Below are 12,831 nucleotides of genomic sequence, written 5' to 3'. Positions count from 1 at the left end.
CTGCATGACTTGCAGTAGGGCCTAACAATGTTTATCCATTTGTCTATCAAGGTATGTTTATTAACGTCATGGTATACAAGCGGTTAATCACCCCGGTCACACTGGTGCGATTTGACAGATCCAAATCGCATAAGTCGCACCCTATTGTCGGCGATGGAACTGTTTAAAATTGGTGTGACGCTGACTTTGCAGTGCTGCACTGACTTAAAAAAAAGTTCCTGCACTATTTTTGCAGATTTTAGGTGCGACTTGCATAGACATCTGTGCATGAAATTGCACAGATGTCAGTCAAGTCGCACTGACTTGCGGCTTTAAATTCGTGCAATTTCAAAGTTGGATTTGGTGTGACCAGGGGCTAAATCCAGCAAGCTTGGTACTGACTTTAAGAGCCTTCTGATAAATGATTGGGTGGCTCTAGGGCTGTATCTGGCGTTTAAGTGCAAGTGTCGTGGAGAAAAAAAAAAAAAAAAATCAATAGAAGGATATCGATATAGAAAGAGTGGGTGAGCTCAGCGCAGAAGATCCCCTAACCCCCCCATCCTAATTTTTTTTTTGGGTCCTAGTGACCATTTTTATAGTTTCTAAAATGGGGGGGGATCCAAAATTTTAGTGTTGTCACCAGAGCAAGAACTTAGGAGAAAAAAAAAAAATCATCGCCTGAGACAAATGTTCCAGTGCCCTATCCAAGATGAAAATTCCTCCCTCACTTTAGATAGATTGCCTTTTTATTGTGTGTGTGTGTGTGTGTGTGTGTGTATATGACAGAAAGTGATAGGAAACCGCAACAGCAGGACACAGACAGCACACAATCACCTGATTTGGGGTTTTAACCATTCTCTACTGTATCAAAGCTAGGAAATATACTTGCCACAACAATGCACTTTTCAGCACATAAATGACTCTTTATCCTGCACCCACTTTTAAAGTGGAACCATAGAGATGTGCTGTCCAGGAGCTCCTGCACCGGCCGCTGACATGTTCTTCTGGGGTTTCAATTTAAGCCATTTTTTAATTGGTCATGCTGAAAAGACATCACTTGCAGATGCTGAAATTGTACACGGAGCTGCATGTACACAGATCGATATACAGTGCATATTACAGAAGAAACGTCCTATGTCTTTCACATGGGCCTGTTAGTGCATTAGACTCCTTTCACGCTAAAAAAAAAAAGCGCCTGAAAAGCTCACAAAAACCTATTTCCATTAAAATCAATGAATGCTTTCGCAGCGGGGTGAAAAAAAAAATGCCTCTCTGCGTTGAAATTAGAGCTGTTATCGCAATCTTGACTAAAGTGTTTCCAGATTCTTTTTATGAAAATAATTCTCTCTGCTCTTCTGAAGCCACAGCCATCAAAAGGAAGGAAAAAAACCAGGCAGTCTCCCAAGAATCAAAACATTCTTTATCAGTTGAACTTAAGTATAAACGTTGTAACAATTTGTAAATAGAATAGACTTCCTGTGTAAGTGAAAAAAGTTTAACCACTTAAACACTAAATCTTTTTGACATTTGTTGGTTTCAAGTTAAAATCATTCTTTTGCTAGAAAATTACTTGGAACCCCCAAACATTATATATATTTTTTTAGTAGACACCCTAGAGAATAAAATGGTGATTGTTACAATAATTTATGTCACACTGTATTTGCGCAGTGGTCTTTCAAATGCAATTTTTGTGGAAAAAAATTACTTTAATGAACTAAAAGAAAAAAAAAAAAAACTAACCAGTAAAATTAGCCCATTTTTTTTTTTTTTTTTTTGTATAATGTGAAAGATTTTACAGTGCGAGAATTGTGATCTTTTTATTTTAAGCAAAAAAATCGTGATTCTTGTTTTGGCCAGAATCGTGCAGCTCTGATTGAAATGAATGGAAAGCTCTACAAAAGCGCTCAAATGTTTTACTGGCAGTTTAGAAGTGCCTCAGTGTGAAAGGGGCCTTAAATTCAGGCGCTTAGACAGCTTTCAAACTGAGCCGCGGGGGGCGTCGGCGTTAAAGCGGCGCTTTTTTTTTTTTTTTTTTTTTTTTAGCACCGCTTTACCGGCGCTATTCGTCCGCTAGCGGGGTGGTTTTCACCCCTCTGCTGGTGGCCGAAAAGGTGTTAAACCTGCCCGCAAAACGCTGCCGGAGCGGCATTTCGCTAGCAGATCGCAGCGCTGCCCCATTGATTTCAATAGGGAGGAGCAGTGAGTTCACCGCTCCAAAGAAGCTGCTGGCAGGACTTTTTGTGATGCCCTGCCAGCGCACCGCTCCAGTGTGAAAGCCCTCGGGTTTAGCCGCATTTTCGTTTATAAGCGTTTTTAAAGGTTCCCTATTTTTTTTTTTTTACGTTAAAAATCTCAAAAATAATGGCAAATGATGAAAAACCATTAAAATATTTAAAAAAATTGTAATTGCTTGCAATGATTCACAGACCATTTATATACCCTAATGAGCCCTTGATCCAATCCAATACACCACTAGCATTGCTGTTATCCGAAGTATAATTGGAATTTGACCCATATGTTGTTAGATTTGAACAAGCAAACTGGCAAATGACAATCTGCAACTTGTGGCAGGTGATGTGGCAAGTGGAAAATCCACAGCTTGTGGCAAGTGACAATCCGCAACGTGTGGCAGGTGACGTGACGAGTGGACAATCCGCAACGTGTGGCAGGTGACGTGACGAGTGGACAATCCGCAACTTGTGGCAAGTGGTCAATCCACTACTTGTGGCAGGTGACGTGGCAAATGACAATCCGCAACTTGTGACAGGTGACGTGGCAAATGACGATCCGCAACTTGTGACAGGTGACGTGGCAAATGACAATCCGCAACTTGTGACAGGTGACAATCCGTAACTTGTGGCAAGTGACACACTAAGTACAAGTACACTGCTGCTCACTCTGGTCTCACAAAATGGCTGAAATAGTTAAATAAACTTGTGACAGGTGACGTGGCAAGTAACAATCCACAACTTGTGGCAGGTGACGTGGCAAATGGACAATCTGCAACTTGTGGCAAGTAGACAATCCACAACTTGTGGCAGGTGATGTGACAAGTGGACAATCCACAACTTGTGGCAGGTGATCTGGCAAATGACAATCCGTAACTTGTGGCAAGTGACACACTAAATACAAGTACACTGCTACTCTCAACTGCTGCTACTCACTCTGGTCTCACAAAATGGCTGAAATAGTTAAACTTCTGACAGGTAACGTGGCAAGTGGACAATCCACAACTTGTGGCAAATGACAATCCGCAACTTCTGGCATGCGACGTGGCAAGTGACACACTAAATACAAGTACACTGCTACTCTCTCAGCTGCTGCTACTCACTCTGGTCTCACAAAATGGCTGAAATAGTTAAATAACACTGTTTTTTGAGCTTGGGGAGGGTCTTATGATATCTTAACTAAACGCTTCTAGACGCAAACGCAGTAAACCGCTGCTAAATGGGCGTTTTAAACGCTGGTTTCAAGGTGTCAAAAAAAAAAAAAACGTTCAGAGGACTTAGCCTCAGCGTCCTATGTACGTGGAGCCTTAAAATCATAATTTTTTGCAAGAAAATTACTTAGAACCCCCAAACACAAACATATATATATATATATATATATATCACCATTTTATTCCCTAGGGTCTTTGCTTAATAAATATATATATATATATATTTATTAAGCAAAGACCCTAGGGAATAAAATGGTGATTGTTGCAATTTTATGTCCCACTGTATTTGCGCAGCAATTTTTTTTGTAAAAAAAATAAACTTTAATGAGGTAAAAAAACAAAACAAAAACTAAACAGTAAACTAACCTCTGTTCTGTGCTATACCATGCAGATGAAAGGAATTTTGACTTACCTGTAAATTCCAGATTTGTACAGTACAGATCACAGGCCACCCTCCAGTCTGTCTCTGTTTTACCCTGTTTTGCTTACTAAAAACAAAAAGTCTAAAGGTCTCACAGAGTGGGATAGGGGTTGTGACGGGAGTCACTGTTGGGTGCAGGGTGACCAAGAAAAGAATGAACCCTGAAATTATGATTGGATTACTTAAAATGGGACAGTAATATTTATCCACAATACTGTATCTCCCAGGATATATGTAAAGACTATTCTTGGTTTGTTTGATTCCGAACTTAACATGTTATGCCGCGTACACACGAGCGGACATTACGGCGGACTTTGCCCGGCGGACTGGATTTCGTCGGACAATTCGATGTGTGTGGGCTCCAGCGGACTTTGTTTTCTCAAAAGTTGGACGGACTTAGATTTGAAACTTGTTTAAAATTTATCCGTTGAAATCGAGTCCGGTCGAAAAGTCCGCCGTCTGTATGCTAGTTCGACGGACAAAAAGCCATGCTAGGGCAGCTATTGGCTACTGGCTATGAACTTCCTTGTTTTAGTCCGGTCGTACGTCATCACGTACGAATTCGACGGACTTTGGTGGATTGTGTGTAGGCAAGTCCGTTCATTCAGAAAGTCCGTCGGAAAGTACATCGAAAAGTCCGCCGGGCAAAGTCCGCCGTAATGTCCGCTCGTGTGTACGCGGCATTAGTTGAGAGAGCTGATCACATTGGCCTCTAGAACTGGGTAGGAGCCGGACAGTCTACTCATATTATAGTTTGTTGCCTACTAGGTTGAGGGGGGGGGGGGGGGGGGATATCACTGTTTGTATTGTTAATTATAATTAGCTCCGGTGTTTATACTAATATGTGAGGCTCCGGGACAACAAATCTGACCTGTAGTGAAATCCTGATTAATCATACAATGCCCAGGAGGGCACAGAGTCATATCGGCTTCTTGAAGGGGTTCATTAGTTCATGTTAATTCTGTTTCTGGTCACAGGTGTATTGTTAGAGTCAATATAAAATATGTTGGTGCGCTTATGAAACTATCCCCATCTGTTGGAGTGGTGCTTATATATAAAATCCTAAACCATAAAAATACCCGGATATCATAATCAGTAAAGTAAATAAGTGCAAATAAATATATCAATCAATAAAGTGAATAAATGCAAAAAAATATGCATCAAAAAACATATACCCTGATATCACAATCAGTAAAGTGAATAGGTGCAAGTAAATATATCAATCAATAAAGTGAATAAATGCAAATAGATGCATCAAAAAACATATAAAGGAACGCACAATCCCTAGATATATGTAGGTGAAAAAAAAAGCAATAAATAGTGTGTTTGTGTTAATCCAGCTGAGGTCTAAACGTCCCATCAACTGTCTGATGAACTTGCTTGTATTTCAATTCTCACAGATCACAGTTGCATGATGAATTACATTTGCAAGGTGATGTTTCACATAAAGATAACGAAAAAAACGATCATTGCGCAGTGTTTTAAATGCTACAAGACTGGGCAAACAATGTAATCCACTCACACATTTGCAGTAGCTGAATCGCTTTTGTTATAATGGTCAGACAGATTCACCGCTCATACAGCTATCGCTGTGTTTGCTGAACACTATGTGAAGACGTCACTGACTCCTTCTCCCCACGCATATCATCACGTCACGTGACTTTCTCAAGGGTAGTCATGTGACCAGCCAAGCTTCCTTTTTAAGCTATGGACGGCATATTAGTTGCCATAGTGATATCGGTAAATAAGCAAGTCATCATTCCATTAAGTCTCCATTACAGCAATACTTATTTTTAGTAATAGATTACACAATATAACTTTTAATAATACAACTTTTAAAAGACACAAGTTAAAATCAAATTTGGAATTAAGAAACATTATTCACTAAAAAGATCTATTGAACACAGACTTCAGGCTCCCCCCCATGGTCAAACTTGGTACCTATATCCAAAGTAAATAATAGATGACAATAATCCATAGTGCTATGACCTCCAGTGGTGAGTATTAAGTATAACATCACTAGTGAGAAGCATGCGTAGATAAGTATAATTCAACCACAAATGAATTTAAAATGATTAAAATACACACATCACAGCCTCCATATTATGGTTATATAATCTTTATAATATAGGAGCCTTAATACCATTCCCTCCTGTAATGAGCCATGGGAAAAAACACTTAAAATAAATATATTTAAAAACCAAAAGAGATAACATTTAAAAACTAAAAATCTGAAATAAAACAATTCAAGTCAAAATCAATATTTAAGCCCCTCGGCGATAAAGTGCACATTTCAAATATCCATCTGAATTCAATTTTACTTAACTCTCTGATCTTATTACTACCCCTCCAGTGGGGTTTGCACTTATCAATAGCCCAGAATGTGAGCAGGATCTTTATTATGATGTAGTGCAAAATGGCGGGATACACTGTATTTGGGGTAGCCACTTCTAATATTTTGTATATGTTCCCGTATGCGTTTCCATAAGGGACGTTTAGCTCGTCCTATATACTGCAGTAAACATGTACACTGCAACACATACACCACCCCTTCCATCCTGCAAGAAATGAAATCCTTGATTACATACTCTTTGTTGGTACTTGTGGAAATAAAATTTGTGCATTTTTGGCCATTATGGTTTGTATTCCATTACAGGAGGGAATGGTATTAAAGGTCCTATATTATAAAGATTATATAACCATTTACATGGAGGCTGTGATGTGTGTATTTTAATAATTTAAAATTCATTTGTGGTTGAATTATACTTATCAACGCATGCTTCTCGCTAGTGATGTTATACTTAATACTCACTACTGGAGGGCATAGCACTATGGATTATTGTCATCTATTATTTACTTTGGATATAAATACCAAGTTTGACCATGGGGGGGGGGGGGGGGGGGGGCTGAAGTCTGTGTTCAATAGATCTTTTTAGTGAATAATGTTTCTTTTAGTGAATAAGGTCTCTTAATTCCAAATTTCATTTTAACTTGTGTCTTTTAAAAGTTGTATTATTAAAAGTTATATTGTGTAATTTATTACTAAAAATAAGTATTGCTGTAATGCAGACTTAATGGAATGATGACTTGCTTACTTGCCGATATCACTATGGCAACTAATATGCTATCCATAGCTTAAATAGGAAGCTTGGCCGGTCACATGACTACCCTTGAGAAAGTCACGTGACATGTGATGATACGCGTGGGGAGAAGGAGTCAGTGACGTCTTCGCATAGTGTTCGGCAAACACAGCGATAGCTGTATGAGCGGTGAATCTGTCTGACCATTATAACAAAAGTGATTCAGCTACTGCAAATATGTGAGTGGATTACATTGTTTGCCCAGTCTTGTAGCATTTAAAACACTGCGCAATGATGGTTTTTCTTTTATCTTTATGTGAATCATCACCTTGCAAATGTAATTCATCATGCAACTGTGATCTGTGAGAATTGAAATACAAGCAAGTTCATCAAAGGCAATTGATTAGACATTTAGACCTCAGCTGGATTAACACAGACAGACACTATTGCTTTTTTTTTTCCATCTACATATATCTAGGGATGTATGTTCCCTTATATGTTTTTTGATGCATCTATTTGCATTTATTCACTTTATTGATTGATATATTTATTTGCACCTATTCACTTTACTGATTGTGATATCAGGGTATATATTTTTTGATGCATTTTTTTACTTTATTGATTGATTGTTTATTTGCACTTATTCACACTTCTGATTATGATATCAGGGTATTTTTATGGTTTAGGATTTTATATATAAGCACCACTGCAACAGATGGGGATAGTTTGATAAGCGCACCAACATATTTTATATTAATTTATAGCAACAGGTGTCACAGCACTAATTGGTTGGTTGCAGCTTTCTTTTTGGTGTTTTGTTATTTTATAGAGCATCCACATCAGCCCTGTAGTTTTCTTTTTTTCAAGTATTGTAAGAGTAATATGAGCAGGAGGGGGGCCTCCTCTTTAACTGTATATAAAGAGTCATTCCTGTTTAACCCTCAACACAGAGCCTCGTCTTGGGGGGAAAATTATTCATATGGGTTTCTTGTTCGGCTCATTGAAGTGTCTGGTAGCTGCCTGTGTGTTCAGGAACGGAATGTCCTAAACAGCTTTAACCCCTTTCATACTCGGGGTGTCGTTACAGCAGGTATGCTCAGGGGGGCACGTCCAAAAGATTTGCCAGTGTCTAAGCACCGGACTATATAGCAGATGCAGAATTACAGGTAAAGGTAATTATGTATAGTCTGTTATACCATTGAAAGCTTTTCAATATATTTATCTGTTTAACAAGTGTAAAACTTGTTTGCTGCCATCTCCATGGACTAAAAAATCCCCACTCCTTGTTATGGAGAAGAAAGGGAGGTATTATGTAGTCATAACACAATTCCTTTCGCAGTGTGACAAAGTAAAGGGGGTGAAGCAAAGCAGCCACTACATCTAGGAACCAGTTAGTAGAAATACTACCAATTTTTGGTGTTAGGTTTAGATATTCTTTAAGTATACATGCACAGTTTGTGTTGAAACCTTGTGTAACATGTTAAAGTCTATAAGCAGCAACTTTTATGTAACTCAAATGTAGATGGTGCTGCACAGTCCATATGTGAATACTGCACTACAAATCAATATACACATCAAACATAAATCAATATAGCATAAATGTCAAGTGTACCAATGTAGACAAGTGCTGGTCGTGGCTAAGAAATAATGTCCCAGTGCAAAAAAAAAAAAAAATATAAATACATAATTCACTTGTGTGATCTGTTCTTCTTTAACTGTGGGGGTAAAAAAAAAAAAGTGCTTCCACCAATCACCCTGGTGCTCACAGACCACTCACATATAACAAGAGCCTAGAAGTAAAGTTCCAGCAATATGGTCTGGTTAGCCTTCAGTGGGAGGGTCCTCCCTTTGATCTCCCTGTTAGATGCTTGGCTAGAGGGTCTTAGCTCCTAAGATGTTGCTGGCCTCATACATAAATATGGTAAGGTAAAACAAACATAATACCTCCTATAGTGTAGAATGTTTAAAAAGCGTTAACTTATTAAAAGTTAAAATCTAATTAAAAGCGCATACATCACACCACGTGACTTCCTCTTGGAAACGGATTGGTTGTCAACGTAATGTATTTATTTGCTGAGTACATGAAGTATGAAACAGCTTACCTATATAATCCTTTTCTTGGAGTACATCACGGGACACAGAGCACCATAATAATGACTATGTGGGTTATACGCTTACCTTTAGGTGATTGGACACTGGAAACCAATAGTAAGACAGTTCCTCCCATATAACCCCTCCTATACCGGAAGTACCTCAGTTTTGTAGCAAGCAATGATGATCCCAGAAAGAGGGGAGGGACCTCTGTGTCCCGTGATGTACTCCAAGAAAAGGATTTTACAGGTAAGCAGTTTTAAAAATCCGTTTTTCTTTATAGTACATCACGGGACACAGAGCACCATAATAATGACTATGTGGGATGTCCTAAAGCAATGCACCTGAGGGGGGGGGGGGGGGGGGGGGGCACATTATCCCTAAGCCCAACGGGCCTGAGACTATAAATCTGCCTGCAACATGCTGTGGACAAAAACAGCCTCTTTTTGAGATCTCACATCCACCTGGTAAAACCTGGTGAACGTATGAACTGAAGACCAAGCGGCCGCTTTGCAAACCTGAGCCATAGACACCTGTTGGCATACTGCCCATGATGCACTAAACCCTCTAGTGGAGTGTGCTTTTAAATCCCGGGGTGGAACCCTGCGCTTTAATCCATACGCCTGGATAATAGTCTGACGAATCCACCTGGATATAGTTGAACTTGTTGCCGGCTGTCCTTTTTTAGGACCCTCAGGCAAGACAAAAAAAACCAGTCAGTCTTCCGAAAGGGAGCTTTCGGGAAACTTTTATCGCCCTCACCACATCCAGTGAGTGAAGCGACCTTTCCTCCCTAGTCTTAGGGTTTGGAAAAAAGGAAGGTAAAATCATATCCTGATTCAAATGAAATTTGGAAACCACCTTCGGTAGAAAATCCGGACGAGGGCGCATGACCACTCTGTCCTGATGAAAAATCATAAAAGGTTCTTTGCAAGAAAGGGCGGCCAATTCTGACACCCTTCTAGCCAATGTTATAGCCACCAAAAAAACTAATTTTCTGGTCAATAGGACAAAAGGAATATGCCTAATAGGTTCGAAGGGTTGACTCTGTAAGGCTGACAGTACCAAATTTAAGTCCCAGGGACATAAAGGTGGTTTAAGCGGCGGCCTCAGGTGTGCTACTCCCTTGACAAAGGTTTGCACCAAAGAATGGGATGCAATTGGTCTTTGTAAAAATAAAAACAATAAGGCCGAAATCTGTCCTTTAATTGTCCCTAAAGCGAGCTGTAAGTCTACTCCTGCTTGAAGAAAGGCGAGAACTCTTCCAATCGTATACCTACAAGGGTTCCATTTTCTTTCCTCACACCAAGAAATGTATGACTTTCAGACTCTATAATAGGTAGCTCTGGAAACTGACTTTCTAGCGTTTATCAAAGTAGACAAGACTGAACCCATAATACCACGGTCTTTCAAAAGTCTGGTCTCAATAGCCAGGTCATCAAATTCAGCAACCGTAAAGAAGGATGGAATATGGGCCCTTGGGACAACAGGTCTTGACCACAAGGAAGGACCAATGGGTCCCCTATTGCCAACTTCACAATCTCCGAGTAACAGGATCTCCGGGGCCACGCTGGAGCCACTAAGATCACCGGCTTTCGTCCCTCCTGTATTCTGCGTAGTAAGTGCGGCAGAATTTGATCGGAGGGAAGGCATATATTAGAGAATACTGATCCCAAGGAACTACTAATGCGTCTATCCCGACAGCCAGCAGATCCTTGGTCCTGGATACAAACCTGTCCAGCTTGGCATTGAATCTGGATGCCAGCAGATCCACATCTGGGGTCCCCCAGTATTGGCAGATCTGTAGAAAAACCTCGGGATGCAGGGACCATTCCCCTGGTAAACGGCACGTTTTTCTGCCCAAGTCAATATATGATCTACTTCTCTTTGGGCTGCCCAACTCCTGGTACCTCCCTCGTGGTTGATATATGCCACTACCGTGGAGTCGTCGGACTGGACAGGAAGACCCCGCAATCTGGATGTCCAGAATCGCAGAGCCAGACGAGCTGCCCGAATCTCCAATAGATTGATGGGCAGGGTCCTTTCTGTCTGTGACCATATTCCCTGAACAGACGCTTCTTCTAGGACTGCTCCCCAACCGAGAAGACTGGTGTCCGTGGTTACGACCTTTCAGGCTACCAGTGGGAAAGATTTGTTGCTGGTTCTTAACCACCAAGAGAGGTTCCATAGAACCTGTGGAGATAGAACCATAGGCTGATCCAGGGTTTGAGCTGACTTGTCCCAGGCCTTTAGAATACTGTTCTGGAACACTCTGGAGTGGAACTGTGCATATGGCACTGCGCTGAAGGATGACACCATTTTGCCTAGTAACCTCATGCACAGCCGAATAGAAGGTGTTAGTTCTTTTTTCACCTTCTGTACAAGTTCCACTATGGAGGCAACCTGTAAGGGAGAAAGAAACACCTTTTCTTGGGCGGTGTCCAAGACCAGACCCAGATACACCAAGGCTTAGGTCAGACAAAGAGCTGACTTGTCCATATTTAGCATCCAACCTAAGCGTTTTTAAAACCCATACTGTTCTTGACACATTTTGAACCCGTATGGGGCGAGAGCATTCCCTTAGAAGAAGAAGATCGTCCAGATATTCTACTATGGAGACTTTCTGAGACCTTAGGGAAGCCAACACCGGGGCCAGAATCTTTGTGAAAACCCTGGGGACCGTGGCCAGACCGAAAGGTAGTGCCACAAATTGGAAATGGCTGCCCTCTACAGTGAAGAGTAAGAACCTTTAATGTGGACCGGAGATCGGCACGTGAAGGTACGCGTCCTTGATATCTATGGACGCTAAATAGTCTCCCTTTCTCAGGGATTTTATTATTGAACGAACCGACTCCATTGCGGAAGGATCGGACGTCTACAAAGAAGTTGAGAGCCTTGAGGTCTAAAATGGGCCTTACTTCCCCATCTGGTTTCGGTACGGTAAATAGGTTTGAATAAAACCCCTTGAATCTTTCCTCGTGCGGATCCTTTACAATTACCCCCTGCATCAGCAGATGGTGTAAAGCTAGGAATAGGCATCTTCTTTTCTCTGGATCCGACGTAACCCTTGAGTACAGAAACCGATTTGGGGGGGATCTCCCGGAACTCTATTCTGTAACCGTATCTTACAGTGGAAATGACCCATCTGTCTTGAACCAGTTCTTCCCAGGCCTCCCCAAACAGCCAAAGCCTGCCCCCCACCCGTGAGAGCGGGGGCGCCCCTTCACAAGGTAGACTTGGAGTTGGGCGTCTTTTGGGTCCAGGGTTTCTTCTGACCCTGGGGCCTTTTAAACCCAAACGGCTAAGGCCGTCGATACCGCTTAGGGGAAGAAGCACCAGGTCCTGGAGCATTAGGAATTTTATAAGAGGGTTACTTCCCTTTCTTTTTATTAGGGAGCAGGGCACTCTTTCCTCCAGAGATCTTTTGGATATACTTATCCAGATCCTCACCAAACAAGCGCTCTCCATGGAATGGAAAAGCTGCGAGTAGCCTTTTACACGGCGTCTCAGCAGACCAGTTCTTTAGCCACAAGACTCTGCGCATATGAATCGACAGTAACGCAAAACGAGACATCTGTTGGATTGAGTCTTTCAATGCGTCTATTGCAAAACATAAGGCATGAGGAATCTCCGATAACTCCTCAGCAGATTCCTCCTGGCAAGGTATGTTCTTTACCAACCTTTTAAAGCGATCCTTTAGGGATTGGCAAATCCCAATAGCTGCAACTGCTGGCTGAACTGCTGCACCAGCCACCAAAAAGGAGGCCTTTAATAAGGACTCTAGCTTTTTATCAGCCGGATCCTTGAATACCTGGCCATTA

Source organism: Aquarana catesbeiana, linkage group LG01 (genome assembly GCF_042186555.1).
Source record: "Aquarana catesbeiana isolate 2022-GZ linkage group LG01, ASM4218655v1, whole genome shotgun sequence".
Classification (NCBI taxonomy): Eukaryota; Metazoa; Chordata; class Amphibia; order Anura; family Ranidae; genus Aquarana; species Aquarana catesbeiana.
This window is presented reverse-complemented; position numbering follows the sequence as displayed.